Consider the following 27,125-nt stretch of genomic DNA (forward strand, 5'->3'; position numbering starts at 1 on the left):
CTCACCTCCTTATGTTGTCACCTGTGCAACCATATAAAAACCACATATTCTCCAGTATTAAAATCAAAACAAAACATGTCATCTCACCTTCAAGATCTCTACATGATCTTGTTCCACCATTCCACCTATACCTTGAGTGGATTTTCCTCTATTTCTTACATCTGCTACACATCACCTCTGTGTACCTTCTGTTTGTCAAACTAGAATCTGATCCGCTCTTGCCTACATATACATCTTAAAACAAATAACTCTGTTCTAAGTCCTTTTCTACAGAATTCCCTTATTATGTTCTGCTATCAATTGTTTCAATCACAAGTATGCTATGATACCAAATGATGCAGGGTTACCCCTGCTTTCACCCACAGTATACATGAATTATGCACATATCCTATCAGTTCCAGGGATTTTAACTCTCTGCCTAGTTAAATCTTCATTATTAAGGTTAAGGCCCCATTCATCAATTCCTATACTGAATGATTTATTAAAACCCAACATATTCTAACCCATCATTCAATATGCATGTATCGAGACTTTAATCACCCCTTATTCTTCATATATGACTTTATTCAAACCTTTCTTTTAAACCTTCCTATCGGGACATTATAACTCCTTATAACCTTCGTTAACCCTTTATTCACATATATATAGCCTTCCCCTCTTTAACATTGGTTATATATATGTTAATGCATAAAACCTTCCATCTCCGCACTATTTTCCATTATAAACCCTTTTCAAAGGAATTTAACCATAAAACATACCTTTTCTACCTTGATATGACCTCTACACGTTTTCTGATGCATGCCTTTATCGCAATCGGGTATCGGCTCTCCGCGGTCACACTACACACTCTTTTCGCTTTTCCGATATGCGATAATGCAATATCGGATTCCAAATATTATTAACAGCACCCAGATAACTTATCGGGTCCACCCATCGCATGTCGCATTACTCTCCTCTAATCCTGATCAGCGCTTCATCGGTGATCAGCGTATTGGCCATCGCAACATCGCAATTCTATGGTCTGTTGTCGTTTGCCCTTGCGATCTTCGATTTGCGATTAGATCGCGACCATTGATCTGGGTCCAATCCAATGGTCCTCGATCAACTTGCGATCGCTCATCGCACTTGTCCAAAGCCCAGTTCCAATAATTTCAAAACGATTTCACCGATGTGATTTAATCCTAGTCGTTGATCATAAAGATCCTGTTAGCCTCCTGTTGCAACAGGGTATCATTTTTCATGATTGACATTTTTACATGCCAAATATGTCATACTTTGCAAGCTGCAGTGTTCCATATTTCCAGAAGAGACCAAAGAAGAAAGCCATGAAGTGTGCTAGTTCAATGCCACTGTTGATTCCAATTTTTGACAAGCTGTTCCAGTTTTGAAGAGTTTTCATTTAAGGGAGGTCCAAACAGTTTAATCTTGGTCTCCCTAGGTTTCAATTTCCTGTTTTAGAATATAGAGAATGATATCTGTCCAAACAGTTTAATCTTGGCAGATTTGTAGATAGGTAGAGAATCAAAGGGACCCAACTGTTTAATCTGGGCCATGGCAGAAATAAGTGTAGATTTAGATAGGAAGAATTCAAAAGAAAAATTGTAAATCTGGGTTTGCAAGTCTAAGTGCACCCAATTCAAAATAAGAAAAAATGTTAGGAGAGTAGGCTGGGTAGGTAGCTGTGTGGTTGCAGAATGATAATTTATGATCAATTTTGTGTTACAAAGTGCTTTATCTTTACATATCACAGTGCAGGCAATGTTCATGCAAAGGAGCTCAAAGGTGGACATAACTAACTCCCCCTTCTTCTAATTCCCCAAGTCACTTACTAACTTCCCAAAGAGGTCAAGATCTGCTTGATTCCTCTTAGTTTCATCATCATCCATAGCAGTTGCCTTGGTGAAGATCTGCTTCACTCAAGGATTCTATTTCTTTTCAAAGTCTTTTCCCCAAAATTAGCCTAAGGTCCCTGACCTTAGCGCTTGCTATCACCTTCATATTAACTACTAACAGTATTACATAACTCCCTATCAGTTTTCCCCATTCCCCTATTAAAACTTTCTATATAAAATTCCCCTATGTAAATATCCCCTCCCTGGCAATATAGCCATATTTTTGTAAGTCCGGGAAAGAACAGTCCTTCTGGGGCTGCTTTTAGCCCATCTGTGTCCAAGCAGGGATTAATCTGACACCTAGCCAGATTAATAACCTCTTCCCTAGCCCTAAAACCCTCAAAAACCCACTTTTTTGCCCCCTTATCCCAAGTTTCGAGCATAAATTGCTAAACCCGCGCTCATTTTAAACCCATAAAACCCCTTTCCCTAAGTCTAAACCCCCGCGCGCATTATTAAAAGCGGGATATTCCCTGAATATTCCCCTGCTGTAACCCGCCGTTTCTTTGTCGGCCCTGCCAGCCGCTAGATCTGGCCCGTCCCAGATCTACGGTGGGCGGGCCTTTTCGCGCGCCAACTCCCCGAGCTTTAGCATCCGGGAGATGGGCGGTATTACCCGCCGTACTCCTGCCACGTGTCAGGCTCTGGGGTGTGGCGGAGCCCCTCCCTCCAAAACTGTCCAGGCGCTAAGGCGGTGCGCCCAATACCGCTTACCGCCATTTCCCTTGTGACGTCACCCGCCTGCGTCACCCCCCCTGCCCAGTCACCGCGACACATCGTCTGCCTGCGTGGCCCCCCTGCCGAGTCACCTGCCACGTGGCCTCCTACCATCGTACCCTGCCACTGTACATGCCACGTCACCGTCCGTACATGATGACATCATCATGCTGACGTCATCCCACCACGTCATCATGCTGACGTCACCTGCCGTACGAAGTCACATCCACTGACGTCATCAGCACTTTTGGCGCGAAGGAGCAAAAATTGCACTTTGGAGCCCTGGAATCAGTTTCTGAGGCAGTTTTTGATGAGCGATTTGCGCCTCATCGCTAGATTTTTTGGGCGTGAATGGGGAATCTTCAGGGAATCTTTTCATTTTGCAGCCCCCAGGAAGCCCGAAAGGCGTCGAATGAACCATTTTTCTTCGCGAAGCTTGCCGAGAGGAGCAAAAAACAATTTTGTAGAAAACAGAGGCCGAGCAGCGGCCATTAAATTATGATTTAACACACAACACGTCAGAACAACATCGGTTTATTGCCAAAGAGTATCAGAGGAATAAGAAAAGCCAAAGAGTATTAGCTGAAGACTTTTTAGGGGCTCGAAGCACCTGAACATTGATGAGCCCCCCCCAGAAAGTCAAATCAAGAGGCGTAAGCCCATCCTTGCCCTCAAATCATAGTTAAAGCTTTAAATGCAGACAGACAGCAAAGAGGTAGAAACCCATACACATTTATTTCAGAAAACACTGCAACAAGCCACCAAGGACAACATCATTTACTCAGTTTTGATACGGCGGCCCTGAGCGCAGCCCGAGATATTTTTTGCATTTATTTCTGGATAGGATTAGGTTAAGTAATCATCTTTCTTTCAGACCTGATTAGGTCAAGATGTAATAAAGAAACTCTGTAGATAGTTTTGCCCTATATATACCGCCCTCTACATTGTTTCAAGGGTTGGTTGATTGAGAATTTTCACCAGAGACTCGCATTGTATACCTGAGTTTTTCTATAATCAAAGATTGCTGAAAGCTTGGAGAGCAAACTGTCTGTTGTAAATGAATGTTTTTGGAGATATGAAGATGGAATTCTTGTGCTGCAGCCTGAAGCAATAAGTGCATCTTACCTCTGTTTTATTGTTTCCCACTATCTAAATAGCAGAAAGAATGAATAGCCTAGAATTAGTTTAAATACTCTCTATGCTCAATTTCTGCTATTTCTTTATGTTTTCCTCTGATTGAATTGGTTATGAATATGAATTCCTCCTGGCTCATGTTTACCCCAATTCACCTGTGTTTGCCAATTATCTAGGGATTCTTTACTGCCCCTAGGTAGCGCTCTGTTACCTCCTCTGTTAAGCTGATTGAGAGATTCTTAACTGCCTCTCATTACTTAGCATTCTTTCCATCATTTAAACCTGGAATATTGTTTCATGCTCAGCTATCTTGCTCTATTTTCCCTCTCTTGTGACCGAAGAAACGCACCAGCAGTTCTCCTCCTCGACTCCACGCCCAATGGTTTGAAACTTCCAGACTATGCCTTGCCTCTCTGTCTGAAAACATCAATTTTCCCACCGAAAACAAAACAAAACCCTCTGAACTCGAGACCTAGCCTAAAATCCTTTTCAAAAAAGCTAAATCATAAAGAGAGAGCCCTCTCTGATTGCAGGTTGGCTAGAACCGGCAGTCCAAAGTTGGTCTGTGGTTACCTCGGCCGTATCCTTTTCCAGAGCTTAAGGACAACATAATGGCGACTCCGCTGGGGACCTTCCTTAGATAGTTTCACGAAGAAGGTAAGAAAGCTCTGCTGAGACCATAAATCAAACTTCCCAACTGTTGTTCATCTCTTAAAACTACAGATGAAGCCTGAATGTCAGCCAGGAAGCCTTTGAGACTGTTTTTTGCTTTGCATTAACAGGAGTAAATAAATGCTGCTTCAGTCAATCTTCATGCTAGTTTTAAGTTACAAACAAGCTGTCTCATATTTTAATTAGTCCCTTGTTGATTACAAAAACATTCCCCGGAAAATTACCCAAAAAACAATTCAGAAGCTGGCTCCCAAGAAAAATCCACGATATACAAGGTCAAATCCAGATCCCAACCCTCTAGCTATTTTTGAAAACCCTAACATAATCTCGAAAATCATTAGGAAGCAAGAAAGACAGGAAAATTTTGCTGATTTGAGCCCTGAAACAGCTTACCCTAGCAGTATTCCGACTCCTGTCAAGGTTTTGTTCCGTTCAACCCCTATTTCCCTTAGTTCATCATCTACATCCCGTAGTACTCCTTCCACACCTTCATTCACTGCACATACTAACACTACTGTTGTTTCCAGCGTTCCAGTTACTCCTATGATCCCCGTTACTCCAGTTGTTCCACTTATCCCCGTTGTTCCACTTATACCTACCAATATGGCTAATAGATATGCACCCCTGCAATTACCTGCTAATGCTAGGGCTTTACCTCAAGAGTACCAATCTAAAATCACATATTTTGACAGCACCGGTCCTTTCACAGCCCTTTAGCACACCAAAAAGATGCAAGACTATTTTGAAAACTATGAGATAGACGATGATAGCGTGAGAATGAGAATTTTTGTTCAGAGTTTGACAGGTGATGTAAGAACTTGGTTCATATCACTTGCTGCAAATTCCATAACCACCCCAGATGAGCTTTACCAATCCTTTACCAACAGATGGGAGAAAAAGAAAGACCCCTTGCACATACTAGCTGAATATGATACGATCAAAAGAGGTCCTCAAGAGACTATTTTGGAGTACTGTGCAAGATTCAATAATGTATATAACGCAATACCACAGAACTTAAGGCCTCCACCTGATCTGGCCTTGTACAAATTTCTCGATGGATTCGACCCGGATATGGCATACCAGTTAAAAGAAAGAGCTCCTCAAACCCTTGCGGACATGCAAAATGTTGCTGTTAGCGTAGAAGCCAATTTAATTGCCAAAAGAAACAGAGCTAGAATGGAAAGAAGAACCACCTTTAAGGAAGAACCCTCAGCTTTTGATCAAAAGCTTGATGCTATCATCAATGGCCTGCAAAGGCTGGGAGAAAGAGTAGAAAATGTTGAGAGAAAAGCATCATGGGAAGGACAATAGTCTAATACCATAAGGAACCCAAATTTTAGGAAAACGCAGAACACAAATGCTGGTAGGCCTAACCAAGACCATGATATAAGACCCCCTTTCCAAGATAATTATGTTGAAGGATCTACTCCTAGTGAACCCATAGAGGACACTCACATGAACTTAATGGATCTAAAGGGTGAGCACCAAACTGTCCTGTCCCAAGAAGACCAAAATGAACCCGATTACAATTAGTTTCAGACTAGGTCTGGCGAGTCTTTTGATTTTAAACAAGGTTATGATACCGCTGTGTATGAAGTACACAAACAATATAAGCTGAGAACTAGGACCATTGACATTTCCGAACCTAGTAAAACAAAGGCAAACACCCCAGCAAGACTAAAGGCAAGGCTGTCATAATAGAACCAGCTGATATATCTATTCCAAACCCGCATCAAGTGACTGTAGAAGACATAACAGAAATACAGCATTCCAAAGATTAGCCTTTGCCACATTCTTCCTCGAAAGAAAGCTCGAACAGGGTTCCAAAAAACTTTCTTGAAGTTGAAAAACCGCAAGCAAAAACTTCCCATAACGTTGATAAACAAGAGCAAAACACAGACAATTCAAATGAAACAGAAAAAGCTCCCATTATCAACACCAAGACTCCATTGGAAAAGCCATTTAACTTAGAGACAAAAATAGCTAAGTTAAAAATATCCATTCCCCTCTCAGAATTGGCTAAACACGATGTATATAGGCAGCAAATTCAAATATCACTTCAAATGCCAGAGGTCAAGGATGATGTAAATGTTTTAGATGACACCCCAGAGCTGCTATTTGGCCCAGAAGTTAACGGAAAATCAACACATGGACTTGTCCCACCCTTTTATGTCAGTTTGCATATACATGACAAAGTTTTGCACAATGCTATGTTTGACTCAGGGGCATCGCACAATCTTATGCCCATAGCAGTTATGGAAAAATTGAATCTTGATGTTACAAGACCTTACAAAGATCTGTACTCATTTGACTCAAGTCAAGTGAAATGTTTAGGCCTCATCAAAGACTTGTGTGTCTCCTTAGTCCAATATCCCAACAAGACCATCCTCATGGATGTAGTGGTTGCTGACATTCCACCAAAGTACGGTATGCTCCTGTCAAGATCATGGGGAGCAAAGCTCCAAGGATCCCTTCAATTAGACCTTTCCTATGCCACCATTTCAGTCTTTGGGCAACCAAAGAGACTGTATAGAGAAACGCTCATGAAATATGTGGTAAGTAGTGAGAGCAAGCCTGAAAATTTTCCCATTTACTCAATCCACTCTGATATGGATTCCTTTATTTTGTTTAATGATGATACAAATGTTTCAATTGATAATGAGCCCTTCGCTCTAGAGCAACAAGCACACATCAACGAAGAATCAGTTGCTCATACCCTCGAAACTGTCACAATAGCTAATGCAACCAGCATACCAAAAGAACTTTCCCAAACATAAGTTTCGAATCTACCCAATCCTAAGCTAACTGACACTTTAGGCATCAACCACAAACAAGAAATCACATGGTATTTAGAATTTGATGGCTTTGTCAACAAGTTAGGAGTAGGGGCAAGTGTATGGATTCACAACACATATAACAACCATGCAGAAGGTCATGCCTACAGACTAAACTTCAAATGCACAAATAACATGGCAGAGTATGAGGCTCTGCTTTTAGGCCTTAAACTCCTCAGAGCTCTGGGAGTTGCAAAAGTGTCTATTTTAGGAGACTCTAATTTAATCATACAACAGATGAAAGGCAATTTTGTAACCAACGACAACAGAATGAGAGCCTATAGGACCGCTGCTACTAATATAATCCAGGCATTCGCCGAATTCAAGCTTGACAAGATTTCAAGAAATCACAACATTCATGCACACAGCCTAGCCACCTTTGCTAGTACATGCCAGCTTCCTTTTGACCCAAACCATCACTTCACAGCTGAAATAAAACATACGCCCGCAGTCCCAAATAACGTTAAAGATTGGCAAGTGTTCGAAAATGATGCCCAGATTAACAATTTCCTCACCCTTGAGCATGAGTTTTCGAACATTAACATTGACATGGATGCTATGACAGATCCAGAACACCAAACAAATGAAAATCAGCAAGATGTAATGGCTGCAACAGTCAAGCAAACCCTGAAACCAACTATTTTTGGCAAAGAAAACATAGAACAGCTGAAACAAATACACTTGGAAGATATAGCCAAAACAGAGGCAGACATCATTGACTTAAAGGATAACTTTCTGCCAGCTGGCCTAACACCATTAGAAGACATGTTTGATGCTAATGACGTGCCCAAAAAGCCATAATTGCAGCCCATAAACACTGAGATAGAGGAACATAACATTGGGACAGTAGAAAAGCCAAAAATGATCAAACTGTCCAAAAACTTACCACCCGATCAAAAGCCCAAGTTATTGACTTATTCAAAGAGTTCCAAGATGTATTTGCTTGGAGCTATGAGGATCTGAAATCCTACGACACCTCGGTGATCCAACACACCATCCCTTTAAAACCAAACCAAAAATCCTTCAAGCAGAAACTTAGAATAATTAACCCTATGCTTCTCCCCCTGATTGAGAAGGAAGTAAAGAGGATGTTTGAAGCAGGCATCATAGCACCCATCAGATTTTCTGAATGGGTGTCCAATCTTGTTCCTACGAGGAAAAAGACAGGCGAAATCAGACTTTGTGTAGATCTCAGAAATTTAAACCAAGTATCCCTAAAAGACCATTACCCTTTGCCCAAAATGGACCACATCTTGCAGAGAGTAGTGGGATCATCTAGAATCTCCTTGCTAGATGGTTTTTCGTGTTTCAACCAAATACTTGTTCACCCAGACGACCAAGACAAAACTGCTTTTACTACACCCTGGGGAACATTCAAGTATGTAAAGATGCCATTTGGTCTTAAAAACGCTAGTACTACCTTTCAACGAGCAATGGATATTGCTTTTGCCAAAGAAATACATGACTTTCTAGTTGTATACCTTGATGACTTAACCCCATTTTCCAAATCTGATGAAGAACACCTCAAGCATCTTAGGCAAATTTTCATGACATGTAGGAAATATGGCATTTCCTTGAACCCCAAGAAGTCTCTGTTTGGCCTTGAAGAAGGCAAATTACTTGGCCACATCATATCAAAGGATGGGATCAGAATTGATCCCGAAAGAATACAAGCCATCCTCCAAATCCCATTTCCAAGAAACATTAAAGAGCTACAAGAATTCCTTGGGAAAATCAACTTCTTGAGAAGATTTATTCCAAATCTAGCTAAGCTGATAAGATTGTTAAGCAACATGTTAAGGAAGGATGCCAAGGTAAAATGGTCTCTTGAAAACAAGCAAGCATTTGAGAGTATCAAATCAGCCTTAACACAAACCCCTGTCCTAACTAGCCCACAGTTTGATAAAGATTTTATCATATTTTCATTTGCATCTGATCACACTATAGCCGCTGTCCTTTTGCAAAAGGATGAACAGGGAGCTGAAAAACCGATCGCTTTTTTCAGCCGAGCCTTAATAGACGCCCCTTTGAAGTACCCAATAATGGAAAAGCAGGCCTACGCACTAGTTAAGGCCATCAAGGATTTCAGAGTGTACATACTATATTCACACATGATTGCCTATGTCCCACACGCTGCTGTAAAAGACATATTGACTCAAGAAGGATTAGAAGGCAAAAGAGGCAAGTGGATTGCAAACATCCTTGAATATGACATAGAAATAAAACCAACCAAGCTGATAAAGGGACAAGGTTTAGCTAAATTGATGTCCGAAACAAATTTTCAAGCCTTAGAGATTAACTAGCTGGACAATGAACCGGAGCTAGCGACTCCACAGATCAGTGAAATCTTTTTACAATCCCCATGGTACGCTGATATATGCTTTGTATTGTTAAACCTGTGTGCTCCCCCAGGATTGTCCAGAACCAAGAAAAGATTTTTGAAAATGAAGGCTTTAAAGTTTTGTGTTATAGATGGTGTATTATTTTGGAGAAATCATGAAGGTATATTGCTTAATTGTTTAACCATGAATGAAACTAACAATGTCATGAAAGAATTCCATGCAGGTGACTGTGGAGGACATCTATATTGGAAGTCCACTACTGATAAAATTCTAAGGGTTGGTTTTTATTGGCCCTCTCTTTTTGCAGATGTAAAGAAGTTCGCCATGTCATGTCACAAATGCCAAATTTTTGAGGGCAAGAGAAAGTTATTTCCCCTGCCCCTCAAACCCATATCCACAGAAAAACCTTTTCAACAATGGGGTCTTGACTTCATTGGAGAAATCCATCCCTCTTCCTCAGGCCAGCACAAATGGATCCTAACAGCCACCGACTATTTCACTAAGTGGGTTGAAGCCATTCCCTATAGACAAGCCAATGATACCATCATTATCCAATTCCTTGAGTGCAATATCCTTTCCAGATTTGGCTGCCCTAAGAAAATCATCACTGACAATGCCGTTGCCTTTAAGTACAAAAAGGTGATCAATTTTTGCCACAGATTTCATATTACCTTGGGCCACTCCACAGCCTATTACCCTCAAGGAAATGGCTTGGCCGAATCATCTAACAAAAGCCTCATCAAAATCATAAAGAAAGTGCTGGAAGAAAACAAGAAGAACTGGCACAAAAAGCTGGTAAATGCCCTATGGGCAGACAGACTGTCAAGCAAAAGATCAATTGGGATGAGCCCTTATGAGCTAGTATATGGCATGGATGCCAGATTTCCTTCATCCTTGGGCATTCCTACTATCAAGCTGTTACAAGAGATTCAGGCTGAACCGAATGACATTCAAAGAAGAATCAATCAGACCATCCATCTGCAGCAAACCAGAGAACAAGTTTATGACAGAGCTCAGATTGTGCAAGAAAAGCTCAAAAAGATGTTTGATAAAAGAGCTAAGGCTGAGGATTTCAATGTTGGTGACAAAGTCCTAAGATGGGACTCAAGAAGGGAAGACAAGGGCAAACATGCCAAGTTTGATTTTCTATGGAGAGGTCCATTGGTTATTTCTGTTGTTCAGGGAAATAACACTTATTTTCTCAGATCTGTAGAGGATTGTTCTGCTGAAGAAGGCCCTGTCAATGGTCGTATGCTGAAGCATTACCATGACCTCTTTTAAAGGGACACAATGCAGCTTTGTATATATATTTGTACAGTCTTATTTGTATATATCAGCACTTTGTTTTCATTTTTTTTAAGCAAGTCGATTATTTAAGAAGCATCAGTAAATCTGTGAAGATCCAGCTGATGCAAGTATTCCAGTTTTAAAGGCCCTGTCTCTGCACTAATTTCAGCACAACAGCGAAGAATAGCACAGACGCATCCCAATATATCATGGTAAAGGCAAGTTGTTGCAGATTGTAATATTCAGCCAAAATAATGTTGACAAGGAAGAAGAAATTGGTCAGTAACTGTTCAGGACCAGAGTCAGAGAAGACACATCAGTTTTGGCCCATGATTTTCAGAGGCATAATGCTCAAACAATGTTGTACATAATTATCAAGCACGCAGAAGAAAGCAGGTGATGCTGTATAGTTCACAGTAATTCAGTTGAGGAGGAGGTTTTTTATAGTTCCAAGTTTATATTTCTAGCAGCCAGAACAAATGTTTCCAGTCTACAACAACCACAGAAGATCAAGGCAATTTGACCTGCTGTTCTTGGCCTTCCACAAGGGAAGGCCATCCCCAAGTGGAGCCACTGTTAGCCTCCTGTTGCAACAGGGTATCATTTTTCATGATTGACATTTTTACATGCCAAATATGTCATACTTTGCAAGCTGCAGTGTTCCATATTTCCAGAAGAGACCAAAGAAGAAAGCCATGAAGTGTGCTAGTCCAATGCCACTGCTGATTCCAATTTTTGACAAGCTGTTCCAGTTTTGAAGAGTTTTCATTTAAGGGAGGTCCAAACAGTTTAATCTTGGTCTCCTTAGGTTTCAATTTGCTGTTTTAGAATATAGAGAATGATATTTGTCCAAACAGTTTAATCTTGGCAGATTTGTAGATAGGTATAGAATCAAAGGGACCCAACTGTTTAATCTGGGACCTGGCAGAAATAAGTGTAGATTTAGATAGGAAGAATTCAAAAGAAAAATTGTAAATCTGGGTTTGCAAGTCTAAGTGCACCCAATTCAAAAGAAGAAAAAATGTTAGGAGAGTAGGCTGGGTAGGTAGCTGTGTGGTTGGAGAATGATAATTTATGATCAATTTTGTGTTACAAAGTGCTTTATCTTTACAGATCACAGTGCAGGCAATGTTCATGCAAAGGAGCTCAAAGGTGGACATAACTAACTCCCCCTTCTTCTAATTCCCCAAGTCACTTACTAACTTCCCAAAGAGGTCAAGATCTGCTTGATTCCTCTTAGTTTCATCATCATCCATAGCAGTTGCCTTGGTGAAGATCTGCTTCACTCAAGGATTCTATTTCTTTTCAAAGTCTTTTCCCCAAAATTAGCCTAAGGTCCCTGACCTTAGCGCTTGCTGATCACCTTCATATTAACTACTAACAATATTATATAACTCCCTATCAGTTTTCCCCATTCCCCTATTAAAACTTTGTATATAAAATTCCCCTATGTAAATATCCCCTCCCTGGCAATATAGCCATATTTTTGTAAGTCCGGGAAAGAACAGTCCATCTGGGGCTGCTTTTAGCCCATCCGTGTCCAAGCAGGGATTAATCTGACACCTGGCCAGATTAATAACCTCTTCCCTAGCCCTAAAACCCTCAAAAACCCACTTTTTTGCCCCCTTATCCCAAGTTTCGGGCATAAATTGCTAAACCCGCGCTCATTTTAAACCCATAAAACCCCTTTCCCTAAGTCTAAACCCCCGCACGCATTATTAAAAGCGGGATATTCCCTGTATATTCCCCCGCCGTAACCCGCCGTTTCTTTGTCCGCCCCGCCAGCCGTTAGATCTAGCCCGTCCCAGATCTACGGTGGGTGGGCCTTTTCGCGCGCCAACTGCCCGAGCTTTAGCGTCCGGGAGATGGGCGGTATTACCCGCCGTACTCCCGCCACGCGTCAGGCTCTGGGGTGTGGCGAAGCGCCTCCCCCCAAAACCGCCCAGGCGCTAAGGCGGTGCGCCCAATACCGCTTACCGCCATTTCCCTTGTGACGTCACCCGCCTGCATCACCCCCCCTGCCCAGTCACCGCGACACATCGTCCGCCTGCGTGGCCCCCCTGCCGAGTCACCTGCCACGTGGCCTCCTGCCACAGTACCCTGCCACTGTACATGCCACGTCACCGTTCGTACATGATGACGTCATCATGCTGATGTCATCTTGCCACGTCATCATGCTGATGTCATCGCTGACGTCACTCGCTGTACGAAGTCACATCCGCTGACGTCATGCTGACGTCATCAGCACTTTTGGCGCAAAGGAGCAAAAATCGCACTTCGGAGCCCCGGAATCAGTTTCTGAAGCAGTTTTTGATGAGCGATTTGCGCCTCATCGCTAGATTTTTTGGGCGTGAATGGGGAATCTTCAGGGAATATTTTCATTTTGCAGCCCCCAGGAAGCCCGAAAGGCGCCGAATGAACCATTTTTCTTCGCGAAGCTTGCCGAGAGGAGCAGAAAACAGTTTTGAAGAAAACAGAGGCTGAGCAGCGGCCATTAAATGATGTTTTAACACACAGCACGTCAGAACAGCATCGGTTTATTACCAAAGAGTATCAGAGGAATAAGAAAAGCCAAAGAGTATCAGCCGAAGATTTTTTAGGGGCTCGAAGCACCTGAACATTGATGAGCCCCCCCCAGAAAGTCAAATCAAGAGGCGTAAGCCCATCCTTGCCCTCAAATCATAGTTAAAGCTTTAAATGCAGACAGACAGCAAAAAGGCAGAAGCCCATACACATTTATTTCAGAAAACACTGCAGCAAGCCACCAAGGACAACATCATTTACTCAGTTTTGATACGGCGGCCCTGAGCGCAGCCCGAGATATTTTTTGCCTTTATTTCTGGATAGGATTAGGTTAAGTAATCATCTTTCTTTCAGACCTAATTAGGTCAAGATGTAATAAAGAAACTCTGTAGATAGTTTTTCCCTATATATACCGCCCTCTACATTGTTTCAAGGGTTGGTTGATTGAGAATTTTCACCAGAGACTCGCATTGTATACCTGAGGTTTTCTATAATCAAAGATTGCTAAAAGCTTGGAGAGCAAACTGTCTGTTGTAAATGAATATTTTTGGAGATATGGAGATGGAATTCTTGTGCTGCAGCCTGAAACAATAAGTGCATCTTACCTCTGTTTTATTGTTTCCCACTATCTAAATAGCAGAAAGAATGAATAGCCTAGAATTAGTTTAAATACTCTCTATGCTCAATTTCTGCTATTTATTTATGTTTTCCTCTGATTGAATTGGTTATGAATATGAATTCCTCCTGGCTCATGTTTACCCCAATTCACTTGTGTTTGCCAATTATCTAGGGATTCTTTACTGCCCCTAGGTAGCACTCTCTTACCTCCTCTGTTAAGCTGATTGAGAGATTCTTAACTGCCTCTCATTACTTAGCATTCTTTCCATCATTTAAACCTGGAATATTGTTTCATGCTTAGCTATATTGCTCTATTTTCCCTCTCTTGTGACCGAAGAAATGCACCAGCAGTTCTCCTCCTCGACTCCACGCCCAATGGTTTGAAACTTCCAGACTGTGCCTTGCCTCTCTGTCTGAAAACATAAATTTTCCCACCGAAAACAAAACAAAACCATCTGAACTCGAGACCTAGCCTAAAATCCTTTTCAACAAAGCTAAATCATAAAGAGAGAGCCCTCTCTGATTGCAGGTTGGCTAGAACCTGCAGTCCAAAGTTGGTCTGGGGTTACCTCGGCCGTATCCTTTTCCAGAGCTTAAGGACAACCTGAGTGATAAAAGATCCAATGGCTATAATTCGCCGATACTTCATTTCTTTCGCGCTTCCACTTCACTTAGATTTTAATCCATTTCTTCAGTTTTTTGTGAGTTTCAAGTTTTTCAAAGGTTTCGCCCTTTCGCTTTTCCGTTGCTCAATTCACTTCCGCTTGAGCTTAACTCTATGAATTCTTAATCCTGCTCATTCCATAGCATCACTTAGGTTCTCCAATTGGTTCTACGGCCCTTTATGATCCTCTGTATCATCTCCTCCTTTGTGTATTCACTGAAATTCGCCTCGACTCTACCTCTTTGTGTTCGCTGCACTTCGCCTACATAAATATATATATGCACTTCTCTGATACACTCAATTTATCATTCAACACTAAATCATGCACTTATACAAGGTTTGAATTAATCTATGTATATATAATTACAAACAATTAATTACAGAATGAGATCTCTGTCTCTCTGGCCTGATGTTCTAATATCAGTGGCCTCTATTTACACTCTGCCCATAGGCTTAAAACGACACTCTAGCTATCTATCTAGCCTATCTAATTTCTTACTTTCTAACCTCTATCTTTGACTTTTAGGCTTACATTTATACAAAGGGATTCTAAAACCAATTCCTGTTTTAGATCCATAGATTCCTCAACAAAATCCTAAAATCTCTTCCTCATCCCTAAGGATCCTCTCTAATCCATAAAATCATGAACTAACTCCTAATCTGAGTTTTACAATTAATTCTCAAACCCTCTCCTCTCACAATTATCCTAAATCCCTCATGTTCTCCTACATTCAAGAACATTTACAAATATGCCTCACTATATTCAATTAAATCATATTCTCATTAAAATCACTCAAAAGCCTAAATACACATTAATTCACACTTAGGAGACCAACTCCCTTGAAAACAAAAAACCCCTATGTCTACTAAAATACAATGACATTACTGGGTTGAATGCTCCTGCATTAAAAACCATTTATTATGTCATTTTTTATGCAATGAAATCAATGATTGGTTCGAAGCTATTAGTTTGTTTGTATTGGTGTAATTTTTCAATTATCTATAGTTAACATTAGGTTTTTGGTTGAAATTTTTGGGTGACGTCAGCGTGTCGTCACATCCCCAGCTCCATATTTTGAGTGTTGATGTCATCCTACCATGCAAGGTAGACCGAGTTGATCCAATTCTATAACTTATGCACAAGAAAGGGCGATCCTTCATGCAACTTGGACTTAACTTGGGCTGCTTTGAGCTCTGGTGGTGGAAAAGTCATTTTAAGAGTATTGGTGGAGAATTTATTGTTATGGTTAATGAATTACCAATAAGAAGATTTAGTTGTTTTCATTGTTCAGAGTGGTTGTTATATTTTTTTATTCATGTTGTGGTGCTCATTGATGCTGGATTTCCTGTTTCTATGCATGTGTTTTTTGTGAGGCATAACTCCTCGTTGTCAGGTTTTCATTGTTACCAAGTGAGATTTTTTTTTTTTACTGCGATGGATGCGAGAAGTAAAATTTTTGAGGGGAATGCTGAAGATGTTTAGTTATGAGGCATGGCGCAGGTTTGCCAACCTCCTCAACAATGATTTGACAGGTAAATGTATGGATATTATTTTCTGGTTTATATCACAATGCATATTTTGGACTTCTAATGGTTCACTATTTCGTAGAATTTTCAGGTGAGACTTTATAATTTAGAGCAGAACAATTGTTTGAGTAATTTTTCTAGTTCTCTACACAAGTAAACTCTGGATTAATGGGTCAGAAGTGTTAAATACATTTTCGACTTGAGTTTAGATGGTTTGGATGCAATGTTGTAGGAATAAACTAATAGTGACTGGCCACAACTACGTTAGAGGTCAGCCCATATTTTCATTTGCAGAAATCCCGTGAACAAAGTGTTGACCCTGATTCCATATGTTCTGGTTTTAAATTATATGCGGACCCCGATTCCATGATTTTATGTAGCAGTTACGACAAATATTTCCTAGAATTTACTCCGAAACTTGTGAAGTCAGGAGTATAGGGATCTTTGCATTTTCGGAAAGCTCGTGAGAAAGGTGGTAACTCTAACTATATAGCGTGTTGTTTTATATAGTCGGGGGGTAAAAATTCTATTTGTATAAAAATATAGCTCAGGAAGAAAATAACTATGAACTCAGTCAACCACAACACATAAACACAAGTTTGTTTTAATTATTAAGTTTCTAAAATTTGCAGTGTCGGAAATTGACGTATGTTTCTATTTTAATACACTTGTGTATGTGAGTTTTCTCATGCCTTTTATGTTCTTTCCATTGTCATCAGACACATTTCTTCTATTAATTTTTTTTGAAAACATTGAATTTATTGGAATCAAAATTATAGTTTAACTGATAGGGGATTACAGTCTCACATAGTTGGCAACTAGGAAACCAAAAACACAAAAGAATTGATACAGTGTAGGTACAAGAAAGGGAGATCCTTCGTACAACTGGGAGTTAAATTGGGATTCTTTGAGCTCTGGTGGTGTAAATTTCATTTTAAGAGTGTCGGTGGAGAATTTATTACTATCGTTAATGGATTATCGAAAAGTAGATTTAGTTGTTTTCGATGTTCAAAGTGCCTATTTTATTTTTTCTTGGTGTTTTGGTGCTCATTGAGGTTGGATTTCCTATTTTTGTGCATGTGTTTTTTGTGTGGCATGACTCCTCGTTGTCAGATTTTTGTTGTTACTAAGTGAGGTTTTTTTTTTTTTTTTTTTTACTTCGATGGATGCGAGCAGTAAACTTTTTGTGTGGAACGCTGAAGATGTTTATTTATGTGGCAGGACATAGGTTTGCCAACCTCCTTGACAACGATTTGACAAGTAAATATATGAAAATTATTTTCTAGTTTAATTGTCGTGGTGCATAATTTGGAGTTCTAATGGTTCACTGTTTCATAGAATTTGCAGGTGAGACTTTAGAATTTAGAGCATAATAATTGTTCGAGTAAGCAGATTGCTGGATTCTACCAATGAAAACTTGGTAAGTTTTTGAGTTCTCTCTGCGAGCAAACTCTGGTTTAAAGGGTCATAAGTGTTAAATACATTATGAACTTGAGTTTTGATGGTTTGGATGCAATGTTGTAGGAATAAACCAATAGTGACTGACCGCAACTATGGGAGAGGTCGGCCCATATTTGTTTGCAGAAGTCTTGTGAACAAAGTTTCGACCCTAATTCCATATGTTATGGTTTTAAATTATTTTTCGACCTCGAGTCCATGATTTTCTATAGCGGTTATGACAAATATTTCCCAGATATTTACTCTAAAAATTGTGAAGTCAGGAGTATAGGGATATTTTCATTTTCATTAGCTTCGTGAGCAAGGTGGCAGCTATGACTGCATATCATGTTATTTTAGAAAGTCGGGGGGTCAGGGTTCTATTGACACAAACATCTACCTCGGGAAGAAAATAAATTTGACCTCAGTAGAGCACAACGCATAAACACAGGGGTGTGTTAATTATTAAGTTTCTAAAATTTGCAGTGTCAGAAGTTAACACATGCTTCTGTTTTAGTAGTCTCATGTATGTGATTTTTCTCATGCCTTTTATGTTCTTTCCATTTTCATAGGACACATTACTTCTATTAATTTTTTTTTGAAAACACAAAATTGATTGAAATCAAAGTTATAGTTTAACCAACAGGGGATTACAGTCTTAAATAGTTGGAAACTAGGAAACCAAAAAAAGAAAAGAATTGATGGAAAAATTCAAGTTTCAATGATATTGGAGAACTTTTGAGACTAATGTTACTAATGTCTTGAGTTTCCAACAATGGGATTTGTAATGTACGTTCTTCATAAATTTTATGCAATGAGGAACATGCTAGAGCCACAGTTGTGATAGTACATTTAAAAAAAGTCAAATTTAGAATAAGGGCATCCCTCTCCATTTTTGTTTTTTGGGTTTCTTTGGAGTCGGAGGAAACTCATAGTTGAGGTCGAGACCGATTTCATGGTCAGGTCGTCAGTGTGTCTGTGCAGAGGAATCATAAGGAAAAGGCTGAGCTCCAACCCATCTTGGCAAAGGTTGAGCTTCGAGTGATCTTGAAGTTGCAACTAACATTTAAGTTAATTGTTTTCGAATTTTTCAATTTATGAACCATATTCACATTATTTTTTTCTTTAGACGAGGAATAACATGTTCATATAGTTTAAACATTTTAATTATAATTTTGTTTTAATTTGTACATAGTTTTTGGATTTGTTATCTTAAACTTTTAGGTAGAAGGAATACTAATCTTTCTGTAAAATTGCTTTAAATAATTGTGTTACAAAAATAATTTGTTGAATTTATTTATTTGCTCATAAACTAATAAAGTATTTTAAATTACATTTATTAAATAATATGTTAGGGGAAAAACAAAATAATAATTATAGACACATATGTTTGTTTTGTGGGCCTTCATAGAAGCAAGTCAAAGGTTGAGCTGACTATGAGGTCAAAGGTGGCTATTGTAAACACACATAATTATATGCACATATTTCTTTTGTTGTTCCTACTGAAAGCAAGTCGAAGGTTGGCCCCCACTATGAGATCAGAGGTTGGCATTGTCATTTGAATGGTCTCTCTAGACACTCCCGACTACTGAAACTCCCTGGCCAATTCGGCTCCAACTTCAATACTTCATGCAAGTAGGTGCGAGGTCAAAAAAATTCAATGAAGGTTGTGATGTCTATTTTATTTAAATATTGTTTTAACAAAAATTCTTGTCATATACATTAATGGTTATAATAGGCAAGATTAAAGTATTTTGTTAATTTTGTTTTTTTATTCAATATAAAATGAAAATATAAAGTTTTATGTTTTGGTTCCTAGAATCTCGGTTGACAGCTCTGGTTATTATTACTTCTTATATGTCTTAAATGAGGTCTATGATTAGGTTTATTATATGTTATAAATTGAATCATAAAAATATAATGAAAAAAATTGTTATTATACATTCACTGTATGACATTTTTTTCGAGGATAAAAATGTTTATGCAAATTTATGTTTTTTATAAATATAAATAAGCAACGAAATAATTTTTATAATGATATATATTGTTTATTGTTTATTAATTTGTATCATTAATATTTGAAAAAGAAAATTAAAATAAGCATATTTACATTATCATTTTCTTTAAAGAAGGGATAACGGTTTCCCATGCTTTAAACATTTTATCTTATAAGAATAATTTATTCAATTATATTTTTATTGATAAAAAAAAATATTTTAAATTAATTTTATCAAATAATGTGTTATATGAAAAAAAAATTATAAAGGGGCCAATTATACATATATGTTTCTTTTGTGGGTCCTACTCTAAAGAAGTTGGTAGTCAGGTTGGCTATGAGGTTGGAGTTTATCATTGTCTTTTGGATGGTGCTATGACAAACCCGAATATGAGGTCAAAAGTCGCCCTTATCGGTTGAATGGTCTCTCTGGAAACCCCTGATTAATTATAGTCCCCGTCCAAATCGTCTCCAGCTACAATATTGCATGGAAGCTGGTGCGAGAAAAATTAAATGGAGGTTGCAATATGCGTTATATTTAAATATTATTTTAATCAAAATTATTCACATGTACATTAATGTTGATATTAGGTTAGATTAAAGTGCTCTTTTGTTTTACGAGGAAATGAGCAGTAATGGTAAAATTATCTTGCTTCTTGGTTTTTATCATTTGTGTTGAGATTTCAAAGTAATGATACCATTTAGTACCTACAAATTGTAACTTATTCCATCGTGCATGTTTTATTTCTGATTAGATTGCAGATTTTCTTGTAGATTCACAGCTCATGTAATGTACTAAAACACAAGACAAGAATCTACTCTACACTTTAAACAACGGAAACCAAGAATCGATGAAAACAATAATCAACAAGAGGAAGATAATCAAAGACACATAACACAATTGTTTCTACCAGGAAATCAAAACCCTGACTATCTATTGCATTAATCAGAAATATGAGTGATAATACAAAGCTTGTTCTCACAAGAACAATTCTTGCACAAGTATGATCAACTCTCTGTCTCACAAGCCTGCACTGACCAACACTTATCCAGTTTCTGTTGCATGCTTAGCCCCTATTTCCTTGCGAAATTGCTGTGAGTAATAACCCATATTTAATTAGGAATTCCTTCCTCCATAACTGTGAAATCCAAATATGGGTCCTCTTCTGATTGCATGCATGATTTGTACAACTCGAATCATTCTACAACGGATAGTACATTGTCCCTGCACTCTAGTCTCAACTCGATCTTTCTCTAAATCGACATGCATGAGTTTCTCTTGGGTGAATCTCCAGTTAGCTAGAGTAGCACTGAGGATGCACGAGTGCATCAACTCACTACTAATCCTCTACTAGTTCCACAAACAATTAGAACTAGTTTAACCGACCATAACTCAGTCAAACTGAGTTATCTAATTACAACTCAAATAAACTCATCCTGGACCCCTTAACTTAAGATAGAACATATACATGACTACATAAATACTTCCAACTCGAAATTCCTAATCTAATTAAGTCAATTAAACTTAATTAATTATTTACAAGTTGCTATGAGAATATAATTTGATTTTTAATTCTCAGTTTAATTCAAGGACAAATTAAATTGGAATTTCTTGTTGCCATTTCTCAACACTCCCTCTCAACAAGAAAGGGATTATCAGCTACCCCGATCCTAACTTTGTGAAACTTGAATTTACATCTTGACAATGCCTTTGTCAAAATGTCAGCATCTTTCTCCTCTGTGGGAACGTACTCTAACAACATAATCTGCCTCAATACAAAATCTCGAAGATGATGATATCAGATATCAATATTCTTGGAACGATCATAAAAAACTGGATTTTCTGAGATGTTTGATACAACTATGATTATCACAATAAATCACAGTTGGATCCATCTGCTGAAAAAACAAACCAACCAAAATCTTCCTCATCCATATGGCCTCACATGCCGCCTGACTTGCAGCCATGTACTCTGCCTCTTCCAAACTAAGTGCAACTGATCTCTATTTCTTGTTTTACCAAGAAAGTGATGCTAACCCAATACTAAAGATCCATCCTGATGTGCTCTTCTTTTCGGAAGGACTCACTACCCAATCTGCATGAATCAAACCTTGAAGCTTCACTCCCTCTATCCGTCTATACCACAATCTATATTGAGTATTACCCTTGAGGTATCTCAACACATGCTTTTCTGCCTTTCAATACAACTTGGTAGGCCTAACCATCGCTTGAATAAGCTCGTTAACTACATAGAACATATTCGGTCGTGTGGTCACCAAATACATGAGTGAACCCACAAGTTGCTATAAATAGTAGCTTCCACTACTTCCCCTTAAGTAGCATCCTCCTTCCTCTAGTTACCTGCTAGAGGAGTCTCCATGGGTTTGTTTCTTTCCATGCAGAATCTCCCAAGTATCACGTTGGCAACCTTTCCCTGAGATAAAAACAATTCCCCATCGCCATGTCATACTTCCATGCCCAGAAATTAATGCATGAGCCCCATGTCCTTCATCTCAAACTCTCTTGCAAGGTCCTCCTTGATAGACTTGATCAGCTTACCATCCCCTGTTAAAATCAAATCGAAAACATAAAAAACTATGATCAACAATTTACCTTCCACCACTATGTGGTATAGGTTCGCATCTGCTTCACTCTTAGTGAAGCCTAACACCGTGAAGTAGCTCATGATCCTAGTGTACCAAGCACAGGGTGTTTGCTTCGGCCCATACAACATCCTCTTAAATCAATACACATGTGGCTCATGGTTGTAGGTCTCAAAACCTTTAGGTTGCTCTATGTGCACCTCTTCCTCAATCATGCCATTAAGGAATGTTGTCTTTACATCCATATGATGTATCTTCCAACCCATCTACGCTGATAGTTCCAATATATATTTAATCGATGAGTACCTTGCAACATGAGGAAATGGCTCATCATAGTCAATCCCATCTACCTGTGAAAAGCTATGGGCCACAAAACTCTCCTTATGCTTCTCTACATTACCATCTGAAGCTTGCAATACCTTGTAAATCTATCAGGATCTCACCACTAACTTGTCCTTTGGTCTTGGGACCACAACCCAAACATTGTTACAAACTATAGAGCCATACTCCTCCACTATGGCATCAACCCAAACCAGTTGTTGCTCCTCTTCCTCAAAAGAAGATGGCTCTGTCTCAAAACATCCGCTCATAAGAGCCATGTATCCAGTGTACCTCTCAAGTGACCTCCTCTACCTGCACTGAGAAGTGGGCACTCCCACATTCTCACATGCATCATGCAATAACCTATCAGCCTCTCTGGTGTGTTTTCTCCCATCTCTGGAAGACTCTAATTGAGTGGATGTCTCCACTCCCATATCCTCTTCATGTGGCTGCTCCACATCATTCTGAGGCTCCTCGACCTTAGGAGCTAAAATCTCCTCAACCCCATGTAGCTCAAGCTCCCTCTCAAGGGAAACTTGCATGGCCTTCTCCTCATTGAATCTGACATCCCTATGAACCATTATCATCCTGTTGGTCAGCAAGTACACCGAATAGTTGTGAGGTGTATTAGTGTACCCCACAAATATCCAAAACTCTGTTTTTGGCTCAAGCTTCTTCCATGCATATTATTCACATGGAAATATACCAATGACCAAAAAATATTGAAGTGACCAACATATGGCCTCTTACCGGAATAAGCCTCCTCTGGTGTCTTCATCCAAAGTATCCAATGCAGGCTACGGTTCTGCATATAAACCACTATGTTGCATGTCTCAACCCATAAGTGTAGTGGTAGGCCCTAATCATGCAACATCGCCTTTGTTTCCCCTACAACGCTTCTGTTATTCCTCTCGGCCACCCCATTTTGTTGTGGGTTATTGTTACAGGGAAAAGTGTCTACACAGAACTGCTTATCCCACTAAGGTGTGGTAGCTACCTTAGAAACAAACAAAGTAAAGATACTTTCGTTTTTCCTTTATGAAATATAGATGAGAGAAGAACAAAGAAGACCAACCTCTGTCTTGCGCTAATCTCCTAGTGCGATTCCTCTCTCTCTTGATAGTCTTTCGCTACTTGCTCCCTTGTATGCCCAGCTTCACAGAGTACCTGTAAGATCACAGTAGCATAGCACTATACAAGAACATGGATCTATAATCATAAACAATCTAGGATCAGATGTAAATTGACCATACAATTGCATAAAATATAAATGACACAAGAGTATGGAGGAAAACTTGAATAGCTTTTATTGATAAACAAGAAAGAGCCAAGGGAGTTACAACCAGTTGTTCTGACCCAGCATCATCCTCTTAGCAAGGGAGCCCCTCTTCACCTCATACAAAGCTTAGATCACCCAACACTCTGATGTTGTCTCAAGAAACCAACAACAATTCCTTACAATATGCAAAATTCCAGCCTCTGAATCTCTGGGATGAGGGATCCATATATAGATATCTATAAGGGAGATGAGTCAGCTTGTGATTTGATTAGTGTATTCCCTCTGATAGTTCTTGCTTCCACTTGGAGATTGATGATCTCTTACTCATCCTTGGTCGAATTCAGAGAGGCAAGTGTCACAAGAGAAGTTTATGGAAGTTTCCATGCCTCTCCACCTCGCAGAATGACACTGCCATTTGTCACTTCTCGCCCATCGCACCCCATAGAAGGGCTTTTTGAAATGCAACACACCCATACAGTGTATTTAGGTGAGATTCAATGCACTTTGCCTATGGAGCGGCTGAAATGATCTTGTTTTGACTAGTTCTGAGCAGTTTTTCATGGAGAACTTCTGGGAGAAGCTGTAATCAGTTGACCTTGTTCCTTTAGGGGTTAGAACAACACTTTTATGGACTTAGGAGCCCTTGGTTTATGGACATTTCATGCTTGGGGTTGTAGTGCCCAAAAATGTCTATAACAGTTTCCCCCTAAAGCATGAGGTTGTTAATCTTTTGATGTCGGGTGAAATGCTTTATTATGAGGATCCGCAGTTCTTTCAAGCTGGGAGGAGACCTGTAATAAGATACAATACAATACATTATCTTCATAATATTTTCATGATCTAGCTGAGGCGGGCATTCCAATGCTCAACTTTATAAATTCATTTTCATGTACATAGGACAGACAATCGTCTGAGTGTAGACTGATGATTCTGGTAGAGTCATCATCCCTTTGATTAGATGATTATCTGTGCAGAAATGATGTACATTTGATGTCTTTATTTCCCTGAATATATATCGCAGACTAGATGGATGAAACTAGATCCGGGGTCTTCAATCTCGTTCGATCTTCACTCGAAGTACAAGTCTATCCATGTGAGAGATGTTCTGGAGTCGAACATGGAAAGACATCGCCTGATTACCAGCCAATGATGTAAGCTATTAACAGGCACGAGAGGAATCACCGATAATGATAATGACCCTCAAGGTACTGCAGTACAATTCACGTGGTGTGAATAAAGGACTTGGCATCGAACACCATGAAAAATCTTTCGGTCGAAGGTCACTGATGTAAACCTGTCGCCGGAAGTGAGAAACTTGCCATTGAGGCATGCAAGCTTCAAAGTACTAAATGGGGTGTTCCTAGATCAACTTCTTGGATAATGAGCTGATGTCGACAAGAAGCGATCCGTCACAGGAGGGCCTTAATGAATCGCACATCAATGACACGGAACGGAGCAAATGATTTTAATGGAGGTGAAAACAATCTGATGACATAAGGTTCAGGGTGGCGATCATGAAAGAATGGAGTGTAAATGTATTGTAGCGGGTGAGACACAGGTGAATTCTCTGAATGACTTCTCTTGAACATATCGGCGACACTGACATGATGGACTGGTAGCATTAACCCCAAATGTGGATGGTGTGATGGGACCATGGTGATGTGACTAGTGAATGAAACAACCCAACCCGACTTGGATGTGGAGTGAAAGTGTCATGTTCAAGAGCGACTTGCTACCAACAAAGTTTCTTCAAGTTTTCTTCCTAATTTTTCCCCAGTCATTGCTGACCAGTACCTCTTTATTTTTGTCAAGCTTGAGGAGGATAACATATGCTTGTTCTATAATTTGCCCTTCAGGCAAACCCATCGCTATTTTTTAACGAGCCTAGCGATAGTGAAACTCGTTCTTGTCTGCTATGGACAAGTTTGTCGCTATTAAGTTTTAACGAGTTTAACGACAAAGATAACTCGGTCCTTTTCAATTTTAGAGAGTCTGAAAAGGAACGTAAAGGAAACTCCAAAATTCCTTTTTCGTCATCTAATCCCTTAAGTGCGAAAAAGTATAAAACAATACAGAAGGGATGAATTTTTGATACTTTTAACGAGCCGAACAAACAAGCGCTCGATCTTTTTGTGTAATAATCCCTCAGGTCCAAAAAGATTAAAATCTAAAGGAGGGATAGCACTTCCGGTCCCTTTAACGAGCTGGAGAGGCCAATGGCTCGGCAACCTTTTCATATTTTACGAGTCAGTTGAAAAGAGCTTAAAGAAGACTCGTTTTTTGAGGAACGAGTGATAAAATTGGGTAGCATCTGATTCCAGGTAAGGTTTGGAATTTTCCAATCATGGCAGTGTTACAAGGATGGCTAGTGAGATCACTCTTCACAGCTGTTCCTCAAAAGGGGTAAACAATCAAATGGAGGTGAATGGTTGGCCAATACAGAGTGGAGGTGATGATGAGAACACGACCAAGGCTTTTAAAGGCTGAAGTACTACATTCACGATGGTTATTTACCGGGAAATAGTTCATTTTTTAATGAGCTTAAACGCGGGGGAAACATTTTCTCATGGCTTATGCTTATTTTTTAACGAGCTTGAACTATGCGCTAAAACTGCTCGATGCAACGGTCATTTCTTGACTTTACCATAAATAGCTTTGTTCTTTCAAAGATTGTACTGCATTTTCAATTGCTTCATCAAACTAGTTAGAAATGAACAATACATGTTTGAAAAATGAGTTAGAACACTAATATTTTACTCGAATTACGTAAAAAGTAATGTAAAAGTGCTTTTACCTCTCATTTTACCATTTCATTTGAACTTTGGTTTGTTGGAGCTTTGGAGGTGCTTTCCCCCCTTGATTTTCATCAGCTGATTTCGGGAGATTCTGTGGACGATTCTCGGAGCCGTTTGGACCAGGTTGGGGCTAAACTTGAGCTCTTTCATTTCATGCTTTCCATTTTGCATTCTGAGCTTGATTCCTGGTTTTTCTGAGCCTCTAGGGTTTGAAAAACTCGCCCTGGCTTCAGCGCACCCTTTGTGTATCGAAAGGTGTGTTGGATGTTGGCCTGTCTACTGGCCATCTGACATGCAATGCACCCAGAGCACTACTGTAGGTGCGATGGGCGCAAGGAAGGAATTTTATGCACAGTTTTTGATGGAAATTTTCCCTGTTTCTTACCAAAATCAAGATCTAACTCTTCTCTTGTTTGTTTTCAGAGATTTTCGGAGCAAGATGACTATTACATGGCGATAACGTGAGCATGAAGAAGAGGACAT

The sequence above is a fragment of the Pinus tabuliformis genome, chromosome 3_1, assembly GCF_031772625.1.
Source record: "Pinus tabuliformis cultivar Carrire ecotype Pingquan chromosome 3_1, CPIR1, whole genome shotgun sequence".
Classification (NCBI taxonomy): Eukaryota; Viridiplantae; Streptophyta; class Pinopsida; order Pinales; family Pinaceae; genus Pinus; species Pinus tabuliformis.